This window comes from Triturus cristatus, chromosome 1_1 (genome assembly GCF_964204655.1).
Source record: "Triturus cristatus chromosome 1_1, aTriCri1.1, whole genome shotgun sequence".
Taxonomy (NCBI): Eukaryota; Metazoa; Chordata; class Amphibia; order Caudata; family Salamandridae; genus Triturus; species Triturus cristatus.
Window position 1 is genome coordinate 1,291,249,068 of NC_140579.1, and position 17,632 is coordinate 1,291,266,699.

The window sequence follows — 17,632 nt, forward strand, 5'->3', positions numbered from 1 at the left end:
TGAGGATTTCCGTCTTGTCTGTGTTCAGTTTGAGGCGGCTATCCTCCATCCAGTCTGCCACGGCCTTCATTCCCTGGTGGAGGTTGGATTTGGCGGTGAGGGGGTCCTTGGTGAGGGAGAGGATCAGCTGAGTGTCGTCGGCGTAGGAGATTATGTTGAGGTCGTTCTGTCGGGCGATGTGTGCTAGTGGTGCCATGTAGACGTTGAACAGCGTCGGGTTGAGGGAAGATCCTTGAGGGACTCCGCAGATGATCTCGGAGGCATCGGATCGGAACGGGGGGAGGCGGACTCTGAGTTCTGCCGGAGAGGAAGGAGGTGGTCCAGTCCAGGGCCTTGTCACGGATCCCTGTGTCGTGGAGGCGCGTGCGTAGTGTGCGGTGGCAGACGGTGTTGAAGGCGGCGGAGAGGTCCAGGAGGATGAGGGCTGCCGTCTCGCCGTTGTCTAGCAGGATCCTGATGTCGTCTATGGCGGCGATGAAGGCGGACTCTGTGCTGTGGTTACTGCGGAATTCTGATTGCGACGGGTCCAGGAGGTTGTTGTCTTCGAGGTGACAGGTGAGCTGGGTATTGACTATCTGCTCGATGACCTTTGCAGGGAACGGAAGCAGGGAGATGGGTCAGAAGTTCTTGAGGTCGCTCGGATCCGCCTTGGGGTTCTTCAGAAGGGCGTTGACCTCTGCGTGCTTCCAGTTCACAGGGAAGTTGGCTGTCTTGAAGGAGAGGTTGATGATTTTGTGCAGGTGGGGGCGATGGAATTGCTGGCTTTGTTGAAGATGTGGTGCGGGAGAGGGTCGGACAGGGATCCGGAGTGGATTGTTCCCATGGTCTTGATTGTGTCCCGATGCTCACGTTGGCCCAGGTTGTCAGGGTGTCGTGGGCGGTGGGTTCGGTGCGACACGGTCAGCAGGGGTCGTCCGGGGTCTGAAACTGTTATGGATGTCGGTGATTTTCCGGTGAAAGAAGGTGGCGAGAGAGTCGCACAGGGCTTGCAATGGTGGGATGTCGTTGGTGTTGGAGCTGTGGTTGGAGAGTTCCTTCACGATGGTGAAGAGCTCCTTGCTGTTGTGTGCTTTGTTGTCAAGGCGGTCTGTGAAGGAGGTCCTTTTGGCGTTCCTGATGTGGTGGTGGTGGTTGCAGATGGCGTCTTTGTGGGCAGTGCGGCTGTCTGGCGTCTTGTTGCTGTGCCATATGTTTTCCAGTTTCCGGCAGGTGCGTTTGGAGTAGAGGAGTTCCGGGGTGAACCAGCCGACTCTTCTGCTGGTGTCTCTGCTTGTGGGATTTTTCAGCGGGGCTACGGTGTTGGCGCAGTCGTTCATCCAGCGTTCGAGGGTGAGTGCACCCTCATCGGGGTTGGTGGGATTCGTCGGAGGGTTGAGTGCGAGGCTTGTCTGTAGTTGGTCTTTAGTGACTTAGCCCCAGCAGCGGCGGGGGGTCTGTAGTGTGCGGTGGTGTGTGAGGGGTTTTTGGAAGGAGAAGTGAATGCAGTGGTGGTCTGTCCAGGTGAGTTCGGAGGCGTGGCTGAAACTGACGTGGGGGCTTGAGGAGAAGATGGCATCTAGCGTGTGTCCGGCGATGTGGGTCGGCGTGGTGACGAGCTGTTTCAGTCCGAGGTTGGCGAGGTTGTCGATCAGGGTGGAGGAGTTGCTGTCGTTGTTGTTCTCCAGGTGATAGTTCAGGTCTCCGAGGAGGATGTAGTCAGTGGAGGTCAGCGCGTGCGTGCTGATGAGGTGGGCGATAGAGTCGCAGAATTGAGGCCGGGGTCCTGGCGGTCTGTAGACCGCCACGTGGGGTGGGGCATGCGCTGAAGTTGGTTATCGTCCTCCATGGCGGGTTAAGGCTGGCGAGTTGCAGCGAAGAGGTTAACTGTCTCAACCCAGCCATTTCCAGTGCCTCTTGTTCTTTCCTGGCTCATGAGTTTTTTTCTGATGCCGGTTTACGTTTCTCCATCTCCAGGGGCGCTGGAAGAAGGGGCGCGGGGGGGGGGGGGGGTCCTGCCGCCATCCAAGATAACCGTTCAGAAGACTGAAGTGCCATAAAGAGGCCTTCACAGTTTGTTCCCAACTTGTCCATTTGCTGTTAGTTCTCAGCAGAGGTCAGGGGGCAGGTGGTGTCTTCTGACAAACTGATGTTCATTTAACAAAGATTTGTGTTGACTTTTCTTTTCATTGATTTTGCGTTTTGAATTTTGTGTAATCTGAGCCCGGGCACAGTGCCCCTGGGGTACAGGAAGTGGCATATGCTTTCTTACACCCAACATTTAAATACATCTAAATGAAGTAACAATATTTCAAATTATAGCAGCAGCAGCAAAAAAAGTCCCTCCGTTTTTTGAACTTCTGAAGTGTGACAGAAACACAGATTTTCATAGGGTCGAAATAAGCCGAACACTTTACTTGGCGACGCACACATGACAAATGCACCAGTAAACTGCTTTTTGCACATTCCCGCTGGGCCCAGGGGGGTTTAGCTGTAATGCTGCATGTCTGAGGCTCAGTACGCCGAGATCTCCAGGGGCCATGCGTGTGGAGAGGGTGCAGCCCTCTGAGGGGCTGTCACCTTCCCCCGGAGAGGGATACTCACCATCTGTTCACCTTTTGAGATTCTACATAGGGCCAGACGTGATCGTTAAATAGAACATTATTGGATATCACCTGTACTCGCTTCTAACCTGGCCTCTCTGTCTTTGATCACTTCATTATCCCTCAGAGATCCCCGAGGCAGCTCCTGAAGACATCTGTTTTCTTTTTATATTTACTGTTTAAAGTCTGTAAAGCGAAGGGGGAAACAAAAATACCAGCTTTAGGTGATGTTCCTAATTTTTCCGCCTGCCAGAACATTCAAATACCGGCCATGTCAGTAATAGCCTGCTAGGTGGCACCCTGGCTCTCTGTGAGTGGCCGTGCCCAGCACACCTCACTTTCACCATATATTTGGGACAGTGCGTTCCACATGCACCACAGGACACACGCTGCTCCCCACCAGACTGGGGAAAGCGGTTTATTATGTGGTGTGGTTGTGAGACTTTACCGAATGCTGAACTCACTACCTGTCCTGGGGCTGCTCAGATGAATTTTAAAAACCTGAGCTCAGCCCTGGGCATCTGCGGCTAAGAGAAGTCAGGCGTTATCAAAGGAACAAGTGAAAGCATTAAGAAGCACCAAACCAGCAGAACAAGAACAAAACCAGATGCAATCAAAATCCAAAACCATTTTACAACAAGCATTAAAAATTTAAGAGGTCTCGCCTTTCATTAAGTCGAAGCCATTTGCTTTGCTATACAATACCATTAGCAAAGCAAATGGCTTTAACTTAATCAAAGGCGAGACCTTTTGCATTTTCAATGCTTGTTTGAGTAGTGGTCTGACTTCGATGTGTTTACAGGCGTCAAGAAATGTTGCCATGGTGATAGATGTGCTAAGTAGGGTGGTGAGTTCCTGGCCAAACCTTTTGTTTAAGAGGCTGAAGATGTGGTGCGGGACGGGCCTGTGGGAGATGCCGAGTGGATGGATTTTATGGTGGAGGTGGTGTCCTGGATGGAAAGGATATTCCATGTGGTTAGTGTTTAGTTCATGTCTGTTACGGTGGTGGCGTGTCTGTAGGAGAAACCACAGGTGTGGGTTGGAGTCCGAAGTTTCTGTATATGGTTGCGATCTTGTTGTGGAAGAAGTGGGTGAGGTTGTCGCACAGCACGTAGACCCCCACCCAGCACTGTGTGCAAGACGGCCCCTGGTGTGAGCAGCATCTAGGCACAGTCCTAAAACTCCGAGCCTCAGAATGGAAAGTGTTGGGGCAGGACATTCAGAACTGCTCGAAGTTCACACATGTGATAGATATGGCGAGTGGACAGGTATGTGGGAATCATGGGTGTAGAAATCACAGACATGTCAAACTGTGGGAGATCGTGTGCTTTATCTGCCTATAAATACAGTTCTATTATATTTCCATGGAATTAGCCATTTATTAGAGTTTTTTTGCTCAACAACATGTCCGAGACGTTTCGCACAGACCATCAGTATGTCTTTAAGGTTGTGTGAATGCACGTTCTGTAACTTTTGAAAGTTTACTGTGCATACGGAAACATCCCTGAGCTCCCGGACCTCGGCAGGGTGGTGGATTTCCCCTCCTGGACAGTGGCGTTACTGTGTGGCCTTCTGGCACGCATCTGTAGAATGGCTGGACCCCCAATGTACAGGGTTTGAAGATGACCACTGTGTCTGTGTGTGTAGACATTGACTGTATTAAATACCCCTCTCAATAGCCCCCCGTGTAACTCTAGATTGGGTCTGGCAGTTGGGGGCCATTGGTGAACCCCTCTCACCAACAGCTTCAGAAGCATAAACAAGCATTTGCAATGCAATAGATTTCGCATTTGCGAGAATTTAAGCTACTAGCATTGCAAATAACAATGCCTTTTATTTGTTTTAAAAACCAAAACATAAATAAAAGACATTGTAATTTACAATGCGAATAGCTCAAACTCCTGTAAATGCGAGACCTATTGCATTGCAAATGCTTGTTGTCCTATTTTGTTTCCGCAGATTTTTTTTCCTGCCCTCCAAAGGCGAGCGACCTACCCGGGCGGGTCCTAGAAATCGTCACCAGCCCGAACAGGAAATACAAGCCGAGCTCTCGAAAGTACCAATGGATGGCAAATGGCTGTCTAAGTGACTTTATATTATATTGTAATTATAGAGCCCGTCATACCCAGACCAGGGACTGAAGCGCATTAGCGGAGGGAAACGGACGCACCCTATAGGCAGGAGAGTGCAGGGTTACAAATATGTTATATTGCTGACATTTGTTACTTTTTCGATGGTTTGTGTGTGTGTGTGTGTGTGTGACCTGCGTGGTGCTCTTATCCTGCATTAGATAGTTGTGCCTTGACATAATAGCAGTAAAAAAAGAGTGAGACCGAAATGATGCACTCTTTTTTTATTGCTGTGCCTGTGCTTAACATGAACTAATAATTGTGCATAATTTAAGCACCACCCATAGCATCTACTGAGGAGCAACGGAAAAGCTGCCCACTACAAACACTAGATACAGATCTGGCAGATGCTCAATTTTAACCCAAGCCTCCACCTGCGAGCAAACAATTCGTGACCTGCAGGTGTGCACCGAATGCAGCCAGCCAAAATAAATGATCTTGAGACCATCCAGAGTAACATTCTGGCATGTACAGCAGAAACCGGGATAGTAAATGTTCTTAATGGACTACCAAGGACCATTTGAAGGGCGCGTGGGGGAAGTGGCGGTAAAGTGAGGAATCAACACGAGTACACTGGCTATCGGCATATAGAGTAAATGCTCTCTAGGGTCCACCAAGGACTCACATGAGAGCAATCCACCGAGACACACTGGTTGCACGCATCCAGGGTATATACCCTAAAGGGTGCACACAGGAACAAGAGCTTCACATTTATGTGGGCTGCTGTAGGGTGACTACTGGAGTCAAGCTATCCTGGCTGATGACGGCTGATAGCCAGAAACCGGTCCAGGGAAGACATGGCTTGGCAGTTCGGGCTGGACTGTTCCCATGAGGCACAGGGTCAAGACTGATTTGCATATGGCCATGTCTAAACTGGGGTGGTGTAGTGGGCAAAAGAACGATGGATTTAACCCAGATCTCTTGACTGGGGGAGAATGTATGCATTGTCAGCATTCCGTCCATCATTTGTTTGTTGTAACGCTTTTCGCCCGAAGTGGGATGGGTATTCCCAGACGTGGGACCCGTGCTCACTACGCCACTGGAGTCAAGCTATCCTGGCTGATGACGGCTGATAGCCAGAAACCGGTCCTAGGATGCTTGATTCCGGTCCAGGGAAGACATGGCTTGGCAGTTCGGGCTGGACTGTTCCCATGAGGCACAGGGTCAAGACTGATTTGCATATGGCCATGTCTAAACTGGGGTGGTGTAGTGGGCAAAAGAACGATGGATTTAACCCAGATCTCTTGACTGGGGGAGAATGTCTGCATTGTCAGCATTCCGTCCATCATTTGTTTGTTGTAACGCTTTTCGCCCTAAGTGGGATGGGTATTCCCAGACGTGGGACCCGTGCTCACTACGCCACTGGAGTCAAGCTATCCTGGCTGATGACGGCTGATAGCCAGAAACCGGTCCTAGGATGCTTGATTCCGGTCCAGGGAAGACATGGCTTGGCAGTTCGGGCTGGACTGTTCCCATGAGGCACAGGGTCAAGACTGATTTGCATATGGCCATGTCTAAACTGGGGTGGTGTAGTGGGCAAAAGAACGATGGATTTAACCCAGATCTCTTGACTGGGGGAGAATGTATGCATTGTCAGCATTCCGTCCATCATTTGTTTGTTGTAACGTAGGGTGACTACCTGGCATGGAGGCAAATTCAGGACAGAACTGTAAAAAATTAGGAACAAAGGGTAAAACTTGAGGACATACATTCAGGACAAAAGGTAAATTTTACAGACACTGAGGTGCGGCCACGTCCCACTACTTTATCAATGCATTTGATTGCTAATTTTTATATTGCATTTATTTACAATTTATATGCACTGTGCTATGTGAGTCTATCTCTAGGTATGCTACATTCAGATGGTGCATTATGTCCTTGTTCAACAGTAAATTGGTGCCCTTAAGCAGAGTTGGATTGGGATTAAAAATCGGCCCGGGCACACTAAAAAAAGTGGCCCGCATTTGCATATTGCCTTTCTGCAAAACACTGCTTCAGCAACATTTTATTTTTAAAAAAAGGGGGGGGGGATTAAAAAAAGCACGGATCAGTTTACACCAGTGAAACACACCTGAAAACAAGTGAGGCCCCCTTCCCCAGCTCAATATGCATATATTAATGGGCCGGCTCAGCGACAGAAAGGGAGTGACACCTCTACCGTTGATAAAAGGGAGCTAATGGACGGCCATCTACCTCAAGAAAGGCTACTCAGGCACCCACTGGGCCGCTGGTGGCATTGAACAACGCAGAAACCGCCCAAATCAACCCCCGCCGCTCAAAAAAGCATCCCACAGCTGGAATTCGGATACACCCCCCCCCCCCCCCCCCCTACTCGGGCATTGTCCGAGTGCCCGCGTTACTAATCCAACGCTGCCCTTAAGAATGGTGTCAATTCACCCCTACCCAATCTTTCTTGGAGAGAAAGTAACAGCAATATTGATTATGTTTCTAAACATTTAAATACCCATTGCAAACAGTTTGGGAAACATTAAGGTAAGTGACTTTTTCACCTTCTGCTAGTTTAGACAAGTTGAACAAACATATCTGGCTAACCTGACCCTCCACTAGACATCAATCCTAAAACAATAAGGCAGAGCAGATGGCGTGGGTGACAATCTCACACGTAAAGACAGGATGTGAGGTACCCACAACTTGTTTGTTCTCTCACAGCACCAAAAAGACCGGACTGATACATAAGAGTGCACGTCAGGGAAGGGTATGCCTTCCTGAACAAAAACAATCCTGCTTACATCATAGTGCAAGGGTGCCTGCATTAGCACTAAGCTGCCAAAAGTGCACCAGCGCACAGAAAGGACAGGAATACGCCGTATGATGTTAAATACAGCACATTCCTGCTCTTTCCCTTACATGCAGCGCAGCACGGTGACTTGCTGAATTGCGTTGGGTGAAACTATGGTAAATGCACCCCATAGTGTATTTAAACTGACTAGATTACTTACTTTTTCTCAATCTCCTTTACCACCAGAGGACAGTGGTTTTGTACAGTTGTCAGATGAATAGTAGACTGAAGTAAATACAGATCGCAGGTTAAGTTGACACGCTAGCTATAAAAAAAAAAAAAAAAAAAAAAAAAAAAAAAAGGGTAGATAGTGAAGGGGAGGGACCAAGGGAAATCATATACTAAGATCATTGGCGTTTCTCAGACTTTACATAGCTAGTCAACGCAGCAGTCAAAGTGCATTAAAAAAAAAGTATGGATACTGTAATCTCGAGTGCAATTGGGACGGGGTCAGTGAACGTGGAGGCAGAATCATAGGTATGGTTAAAAAAGAACAAAATATTCAGCGGCTATTTTATTGATCTTTCACTATCAGGTAACTGCATATAAATTAATTCACACCTTAAATGAAAAATAAATGCAAGTTAAACTAATCAGTGGGAAATACCCTATTTTATATATTGAAACCTCGTTAATTAATGTGATCACTGCAGATGTATGCGTGGGCAACCAGAGGCACAAGGAATCGAATTTGTTTGGCTAGCAGGGCATAGTGACTTGCGTATTTTTAGTGCTAATAGGTTCTGTGCCTCATGGAAAGCACTGAGTGTACAAGTCACTTTTTGAAATTTACATTACACACAGTATAAGATTAGCTGCCTTGAAATGTGGAAATACATTTAGGTTAAAGATGAAAAAGTTATTTCAAAATGTACATTTTAGTAATAGGCAGATTGCATACAGTGCAAACAGTTTCACAATTGTCCATTAAAAGCACACACTTCACAGCTCAACTTGAAATACTCTAACTCTAGAAATTCTATGTCAGGACACAGAGGCGAGGATTGGGCTTTTCTTTCCTCGTTTATTTCAACAGCAGCCATCCTAAAAATAAACAGAAACAACACCGAAGACTTCATATCCCATGAATCTTCAGAAAATCAACACATTCCGAACACAAAGTCTCCAGCCAATCAGGTGTCTCCTGGCTCCATAACTGATGAGTCCTGCAGCGCTCACTCTTCGTTTGCTGCTGCAGCCTCGGTGTCAGTTAAGTGCCTCACGTTCTCAAGGGTTTTGGGGATTGTAATGCGGCCTTTGTATTTGGAACCTTTTTCATGATTTATGGTCATTTTGTGCTGTTTTGTGCTATTTTGTTGATCTGGAAGCTTAAGCTTCTTACTCGGCCGCGGGAACGGTTTTCCGCTCCTACGCTGCTGCATTTGTTAATTACAGTGTGCCGGTGCAAGGGCAAGGTGGTCCGCCGGTTGCCAGAGGGCACGCCCCTCTTGTCTTAGTTCGGACGCTCTTGGTTCGGCGGGCGCTGGACGGATGTCACGTCTGTTTCAGGCTTTAAACGAGAGCATCCGTCCGCGTCGGTTATCATCCCGGCTGCCTGGCCTGTGTACACCCCTCGTGGGGGTAAGATCAGAAGGTTTGAGAGCCTGTTACTGCAGGCTGACGCAGGCATAGTGTTTCTATCAGCCTGTGTGATAATAAGGGAGTTTGGCATTGTTTGTGGAGCGAGTGTCTCCTGTCAGCCCCTGTGCAGGGCAATTACTGTTTGTGCCTCAGTGGGTGGTCCCAACCCCCTTCCCACCCTTATTAACGTTACATACTCCCGAGTCAGGGCCCCTTAACCCGGGTGCTCTCACCCATTACACTTAGCCCTCTGACTTGGTGGGTGGCCAACTTACTTACCTGATACTCACCTCTTGTCCTCTATTTCTTCAGGACCGCGTTGGTCATGGAGGAATTTGACGACTATTAACGAGGAGGCTCAGTATTTCCCCATCGCTGAGGGGAAATTAATGGATCTGGCGCAGTAGTGCCTACAACCCCTCCACGCGAGGGAAGAGCTTCCAGGGCACTCAGACCCTCGACCTCCAGAGCAGGCCACCGCACTTCCCTCTGAGAAACCGTGCAAGCGCCCACATCCAGAAGGGATGGATTTGGACGAGTTAGCCAGGTTAAAGCAGGTGTTCTTGGATACCAAGTCGCCGCCCACGCCTATGGCCTCGGCCCCTCAGGATGTCCCTACCCTAGAGGGGCGGGTAGCAGTGGCATCGCTACAGCCTTCAGATGACTCCCACAGCGGTTCGGATGGAGAGTCCGACCATAGCAGGTCTTGGTGCCCATTCCCTTCACTGGCTCAGGTTCCCCAGTAGACCTCTGAGGCAGTCGCAGATCCGCAATCTGATCTCTTGGACCTGGAGGAACTCCTCCATCCCGGATCATCAGAATGGGCCCCTTGTGAGAAAGTAGCCAAATAGGTGGCGAGTCGGCTTCGGAAACCCCTGGACCAGGAGGCCCACTCCCGCTTTAGGGCGGAGTTCCCTCTTCCTTCCCTCGAAGGTAAGGTAGCCCTTACTCTCGAGATAGACGCCAGGATGGCGACGTTCCGTACTAAGTATATCAAGGACCCCAAAAAGGGCATTGAAAGGTCCTGGATGTCACGGGTCCTTTGGTGAAAATATTTGACATGGCGGAGGAAGCCAAGGCGTCAGGAGCACATATTCTCCCGGAGGTCTTCTCCAGTTGGGCTCAGCGAGCAATTATTTTTCCTCGGCAAAGCGAACTGCGCCATCTACACCGAGAGGCGCAGATCGCTGCTGATCAAACAGGTTGGAGACCCTTTTGTGAAAGAACTCAGCAAGTTCGTCTCCACCTTCAACTCGTTGGACAAGGCCCAGTCCACCGTTAAGCGTATTTTTAACGCTTGGGTCACAGAGAGGACAGTGGCAGGACTCCTCTCGCTTCAGAGGTTTCTACTCCACCTGGGGCCGCTCCTGGCGCAGAGGCCAGCGTAACAGAGACCGGGGTGGCGGAGCTCCCCCCAGGAAGTTTTGTTCTTATCTCTTGTCGAGCTTTGGGGGGCCAGTTGGCACTGTTCCTAGACAATTGAAGTTCCCTTACGACAGACGCCTGGGTGTTACAGTCGGTGCTGGGTTTCCATGTGGAGTTCTACGGCTCCCCGGTCCAAGTCTCTCCCCCTGTCCCGATAGTGTTCTCCGGCAAGGAGGCCGCTTTGGTCCAGCAGGAAAACCAGGACCTCCTGGACAAACGAGCGATCTGCCGTTCTTCCCCTCGTCCCAGGGGTTTCCGGAGCAATCTGTTCCTGGTTCAGAAAGAGGACGGAGGTCAGCAGCCTGTCATAAATCTCAGGGAGTTCAACAAGTGGTTGGTGTACCCCCATTTCAAGATGGAGGGCATGCACCTACTACGCGACCTTCTACGCCCCAACGATTGTATGATCCGCTTAGACCTCAAAGATGCTTACCTGACTGTGCCCATTTTTCCTCCTCACCGTCGTTTCCTCTAGTTCTAGTGGTGAGGTCAAACTTTCAAGTTCACCTCTCTTCCTTTTGGTCTGTCATCCGCGCCGTGTTGCTCTACCAAGATCGTGCAGCCGGTGGTGGAGAGGTTGAGGTCGCAAGGGAACAGGATGATCATATATCTGGAAGATATTCTTTTCATGGCCAAATGTCCCCAGATTCTATCCCAGCAGTTGCGATCGGCAATAGACCTCCTCCAATCTTTGGGTTTCATTATCAATCAGGCTAAGTCTTGCCTTCTTCCCCCTCAAATCGATTACGTTCCTGGGGTTTGTGATAAATTCGATGGAAGCAACCTTGAGCCTCCCATCCAGGAAAATGGCGAATATTTACCACGAGATCCGGGAGATCTTAATGAGAGCCCAGACATCCCTGCGCAGCATTGCCAGGGTGGTGGGGTTGCTCTCAGCCTTCATCCAGGCCATTTTTACGGGCCCTCTCCATTTTCGGGCCCTACAGAGACTCAAAGTATCTCACTTACGCAGGGGCTTGACATAGGCCCAACACGTTTCGCTTTCCGAGGAGGCGAAAGAGGAGCTCAATTGGTAGCTCTCTCACATGCCATCTTCAGAGCCTTTCCGGACCTGGTGATCGAGTCAGACGCCAGCGGTTCTGGTTGGGGGGTGCGATGTGGAGAGTTCACCACTGGCGGAGGGTGGTCTGCCGAGGAGCGAGCGTTGCTCATCAACTGCCTCAAGTTGATTGCAGTGTCCTTCGCAGTCTGTTGCTGGACCAAGGACAGGGCTCATTCCTGCGTCGTCCTAAAATGGACAATGTGGCGGCAGTCCGTTACATAAATCACCTGGGCGGGACATGCTCCAAAGCCCTGGCGGACCTAGCCAAGGAGTTCTGGGAGTATTGTCTGTCGCACTGTGTCTCAGTGACAGCGGAGCATCTTCTGGGGGGGTGTCCAACCAAGGAGCGGACTGGCAGTCATGCCAACACCGGGACTCGAGCCAATGGAAACTTTTTCCTCAGATGTTTCAGGCCCTGCAGGATCTTTGGGTACTTTCTCAATCGACCTTTTTACATCACGTATGGACCACCAGCTTCTACAGTGCTTCAGTTGGAGACCGGACCTGGGGGCAACGGCCACAGATGCGTCCCTTCAGGATTGGGGGTCAGAAACAAGGCTACGCCTTTTCTGCCCTTTGCCATGATCATGAGGCTCACAACACAGGTCCAGCGCCAGGAAGAGGAGCTGGTACTGATCACCCCGGTTTGGAGAGCCCAAACTTGGTTTCCAGTTCTGATGGAACTTTCTTGGAATTCTCCAATCCGTCTACGCCCGCTCCCTCATCTCCTGAGCGATCCTGCAGGCAGTCCGCACCATCTGATCATGCGCGACTCTTTCCCGCTCATGGCATGGCAGATAACTGAGATAGATGGATGGTCCCGGGAATTTCAAGAGAAGCTGCGGATCTCCTCTCGAGAGCCTGGTCAGACGGCACCATTAAACGGTATAGGTCGGTGGGGTCTCGATGGATGGGTTGGTGGTTGTGACGGATTTTGGATTCCGTGGGGGCAGAGGTTGTCCACGTCCTGAATTTTCTGGCCCAATTGGCTTCTGAGGGCTTAGCCTACATGACGGTTAATGCCTTCCGTTCCGCCATATCAGCTGCTCATGTCTCTGTAGCTGGCCTTCCAGTGGGAGAACACCCATTGGTGACGAAACTACTACGCAGCATCCACCTTTCCCTTCCTCCAGAACCGAGATACTCGGTCCTCTGGGATGTTAATAAGGTCCTGAACCGGTTTTCCGCTTGGCCTAGTAACAAATACCTTTCGCGTAAACAGTTGTCGGCAAAGCTGGCCATGTTGTTGTGCCTGGTGTCTTGCCGTAGAGTCTCGGATGTCAGAGCCCTGGATGTTTCAGGGAGGTCCTTTACTCCGGATAGAGTTACCTTCCATGTATTGCGGAGGACCAAGTGTCATTCACAGGTCATTTCCTACCCAACCTTTCCAGAGGTTCCCAAGCTCTGTGTGGTAAAATGTATCAAGGCTTACGAAAGCATGACAGAAGAGTTAAGCCTGCATGGAGAGCGCCAACTGCTCATTGCTCTAAGAAAACCCTTTAGGGCAGTCTCTTCCCCAAACATCACAAGATGGGTTAGTTTGGTGATGCTCGAGACCGGCATCAACACGAACACATTCGGTGCGCACTCTGCCAGAGGCGCGATGGCTTTCGCACTAGGGGCCCGCTGGGAGGACATCCTGAATGCGGCCGACTGGTCATCAGATTCCACTTTTAAGAGGTTTTACTTTAAACTGGTCACCTAGATTGCGGCCCTAGTGGTGGATAAACTTTGAACAAGCCTAATCCTCGCCTCCGTGTCCTGACATAGAATGAAAAATGTCCTAGCTTTCGTGTCCTTAATAGAATTGAAACTTTCCATAATGAAAGCTAGGAAATTTAGAATTCTTCACTTCAGGCAGCTTAAAGTAAACTCTATCATTTAACACCCATACCTGCATTCAAGCAGCCTTTACATGCACAGAATTATCAGTTACCCACATTTACATTTCTTTGAAGCAGCCCAGCACCCTGGCTGCCCCTCCCTCTGGATCACTGCACAGGAGAATCCCCTCCCTTCTGCTTCAGCTGAGCCCATCTCCACTGTTGGAGGTAACATTCGTCCTTTAGCACGATGGCTAAAATTATGGACAAATGCCATCCGTGTAAACTTTCTTTATAGACAACGGACATTATAGTAAATTCACGGACTGTCCGTGAATATTACAGACAGTTGGTCACTCTATGCCCACACCTTCGATGCCTGATGACCGGGTGGACGGCAGTGGAAGGTATTAGGATGTTCATTTTCGCACAAAAGATCACCATGATGAAAATCTCTTTACTGGCCATTTTCCCGGTCACATATTACACAGCTCAACAAGTTGTCTTAAGCTGAAATCCATCAGTTGCTGGCTCCGATTTTAAATTAGTCAGAAAAATAATGATCTCCAGGGTTTTGAAGCTAAGCAAGGTAGTCTACCACAAGAAGATCTTTTGGGATAGGAGTCTGGCCTAGAAGTAAGACATCACAAAGAGTGGGTAGTTGAGACTTTCCATAATGAACCTCACCATCAAAAAGGTACACACCTGGCCGAAAACCTTAGTCTGCCAGTTGTCCAAGGTCAACCTCCGAGCACCTCCTGTCACTGCAACTCATCAGACAAAAACATCCATTCGCTTTCAATCCTCTACACTGATTTCACGAAAATTCTTCAAGCACCTGACAGCCAATCTCTTCCTTCAAGTACCTGGACTTTAACAACACAAGCATTAGAGCTGTTCATCCTCTTACTTTACACACTTTAAGCCTCAAAGTGCTCTTAAGCTTTCTTAAGTTACACTTGTACTTTACAAATATATAAACAAACAACTGGAATAGACAAGAGGTATGATACACTACATTTGTTTCACAAACACACCTTGCTCCACTGTGATTTACAAGTCTATGTCAGGGTTTACATTATTTAAGAACCACCTTCCACATGTAGCCCATGTTCAAACTAAACTCAACACAAGCAGCATCGATGCACAGAAGCACATGCAAGCATCAAGGCACAGAGGCACATTGACCAGACTTTTTAGACAGACGGGGAGCCATTTAATAGGAATGCCTAGCAGAGGACACTGGAGTTAGTTTTCTAATGATAAAACATGAATGCGTTAAAAGAAATTAATGCATATCACTACTGAACATTTTCCCACCAACGCCAAAATTATGTTACAGTTAACAGCAATAACATATGTATTTTGCCAGTGTTAAAGATCACCAAATATTGTAAACAAGGGGGTTACCATGTGTCAAGAATCATCAATTTAAAAATAAGCATCTGTGAAGTACTACATTCATTCAGTACTCAGTGGTAATCATTTATAGACTTTTCTTTTTAATAAGGTCCAGACTGTGATGTGAGAGTAGCAGGCGTTATTTGTTTTGGATGTTTTAGGGGAGTGCAGAGGTTAAGGCATTGGGAGGGAGTTGTGAAAGCAGGGAGGGGTAGACTCACCTTGCAGACTAATTGGCCAATGCTGTGTATGCAGCATCTGAAGAAAAAGCATTAGGAGGTAGTGGCTGTTGCTGGCTGGGTCATTCTGCAGGCACACAAATGAGTCACCAGGCATGCACAACAGTAGAATGATGCAGGGGTAATTTTATTTGTACCTAATAATCATAGATGGAGGATGCCACTTAGAAGGCAAGTATTAAAAAAATGAAATTTTAAGTGTGCGAAAGCGCTTTGGTCTACCAGAGCACCGATTTGCACTTCAGCAGTAACCAGTGCAGGTATTTTGCAGTCTCCTTTGACACCTGGATAGACACTGACAGGTCTACTAGATGCTGAGCCCACTGAGACTTCATATCCCAATGCAGAGCCGGCATGTGCTTTCTGGCATAGTCTACTAGCAGGATGCAGGAAGTCAAGAGGCCCAGAAGCCTAAGAGGCCGCTTTTATTGGTACCAAGGTTGCGGGTTGTAACATAAGGATCAGAGTGCGAACGTCCTGGACCTGTTATGGTGGAGGGAAGGCTCAGAACAGCACTATTTCCTGGATGGCTCCAATGAAGAAGTTGTGCAGGAGTCAGGTGTAACTTCTGCTCGTTGATAGAAAACCCCAGCAATGTTAACAGGTCAGCCATTGTCTAAAGGTGGCTTATAACTGCTCAGGGCGAGCACGCCTTTGGTCAGCAGTCATCGAGGAATGGGAAGACTGGTATTTCCCAACCTCTGAAGATGGGCTGCAACCACCACCATCACATTCATCTGAACCCGAGATGCACTTGTAAGGTAAAAGAGGAGTACGGAAAACTGAAAGTGCTCTTGTTCTACCTGAAAGGGCAGGCAGCGTCTGAGGGACTGCAGTACGGGAATGGGGAAAACAAGCATCTTGTAAATCCCATGCCACCATCCAGTCTCTTGGATCCAGGGCAGACAAAGCTTGGGCCAGGGTGTGCATTCTGAACTTTTACTTTTGAAGAAAGACATTTAAAGGGTGCAGATAGAGGACAACATGGAGGCCTCCTTACTTTTTTGTCTCGCTTGGCCAAAAGAACTTGAACTTCTGTGGGCAAGGTGTTGCGGTGTAGTGGGATTTGCAGAGGATATGACAGGAAGGGTAATGAGTAACCGTGTTCCACAATCTGGAACACCCATTGGTTGGATGTGATGCTCTTCCACTCAGAGAGGTAGAAGGTGATGTGACCTCTCACCGGGTGAATGTGTGCTGCTGAGGGTAAATCAAAGCGGTTTTGTAGCACGAGGAGCTGGTGCTCGAGTACGCTGGCCCTGGTGCCCTGGAAGCTGTTGTATTAATCCCCAACCTATAACATTGAAAGGATTGGGAGGGCTGGTGCCGCTGAGGCCCTTAGTGGTGCTGCCCCTGCTGATCTCCCTCGCCAAAGCCTCGAAAGGGATGAGTGTGTTGGGGGACCTGCCGAACATGCAGGCCTAGTCCTAGAGGGCCAGCAGAGGCTTTGCTCTTTTTAAATCTTTCCAAGGCCGAACCCGCCTCACTCCATAGAGCCGAGATCCATCAAATGGTATGTCCAATAATGATTGCTGGATGTCACTGGCTAAGCCTGTGGAGCGGTTCCAGGCATGGTGCTGAAACCACATGGTGCTGAAACATGCTGGTCCAGAGTGCCCTACCCAGACAGTCGGTTGCGTCCAAGCCTGAGAAAATGGAGTAGTTTGCAGAAAGTGCTGGCCCCTAAGCGAGGTCGAGTAGCACAGTCAGCGTCTGGGATGGATCCGCCAGTGGTAACCCAACAGGAGGCCACCTTGGATCGTTAGGTCCCACAGGCCCAACAGAGAGATCCGGTGGGGTACTACGTTTTCTGACCATGGGCTGCTTAAGTTTGTGCAGCTAGTGTGGCATCGCCGAGTACTTGTAGGGGTCGGGATGCATCGGAATCACTTGAGGAATCTTTTTTAAATGAGGGTAATGACTGCGAGGCATGGAGGTACACAAAGTGTGACACAACTCCAAATGATAGGAGTGGCGGGGCGACCGAGAACCAGGCTTCGATTTACTGTGCTTTTTTAGATTTCTTTGACTTGGCTGATGTCTTGGGCCTCGATGATGAAAGTTCACAAGATCAGACCCGAAAGCGCATTTGCGCCCCTGTTCTCGATTGAGACCAGCCCTTTTTCAACTGCTTCCAAAGTTCTACGAAAACAAGTTTGGGTTCCCAGTGGCGAATGACCTTCCTGTCAATTTTGGTGCAGCAAGTGCAAGGTGTGGAGTCCTGCCTGGTGCCAAGGCACCAGCGACAGACATCATGGGTGTCTGTCACTAAAATCGGCGGATTGCAGTCAGAGCAGGGTTCAAAACCTGCAGTTTTTGGGTGAGTGTGGGAGGGGAGACATGTCCCTTGCACACTGGAAGATTTTGAGGGAAAGAAAGAATTTCTGTCAGTTGTCAGAATTCGATGGAGCGCCAGATCCACGTAGGAAGGCGCAGAAAGAAAAGAACCGATGTCTGCAGGTGGAGGTGACGCAGATATACTGTCCCCAATGGCACATTCGAGATATGACTGATCCAATGTAGAACAGTAACACACAAGGGAACTGCTATCAAAATTCTCCAGAACCAGTCTGGCACCTGGAGGAATTCGCA

At 49.1% G+C, this 17,632-nt stretch overlaps 1 protein-coding gene across 4 annotated transcripts in view; it reads right to left on the bottom strand.

Annotated features, from left to right (window-relative positions):
• LOC146871979 (ubiquitin carboxyl-terminal hydrolase 49-like) overlaps positions 1-17,632 on the bottom strand; it is a 507,658-nt gene that overhangs the window by 245,953 nt on the left and 244,073 nt on the right. Inside the window, exon 1 of one of the 4 annotated variants that reach the window (XM_085652747.1) lies at positions 7,669-7,768. The exons of the other annotated variants lie outside the window; for them this stretch is intronic. The gene's annotated coding sequence lies outside the window, so the exon portion shown is untranslated. Of the gene's footprint in view, positions 1-7,668; positions 7,769-17,632 lie in introns of those variants that run through there. 4 annotated transcript variants of the gene reach the window in all.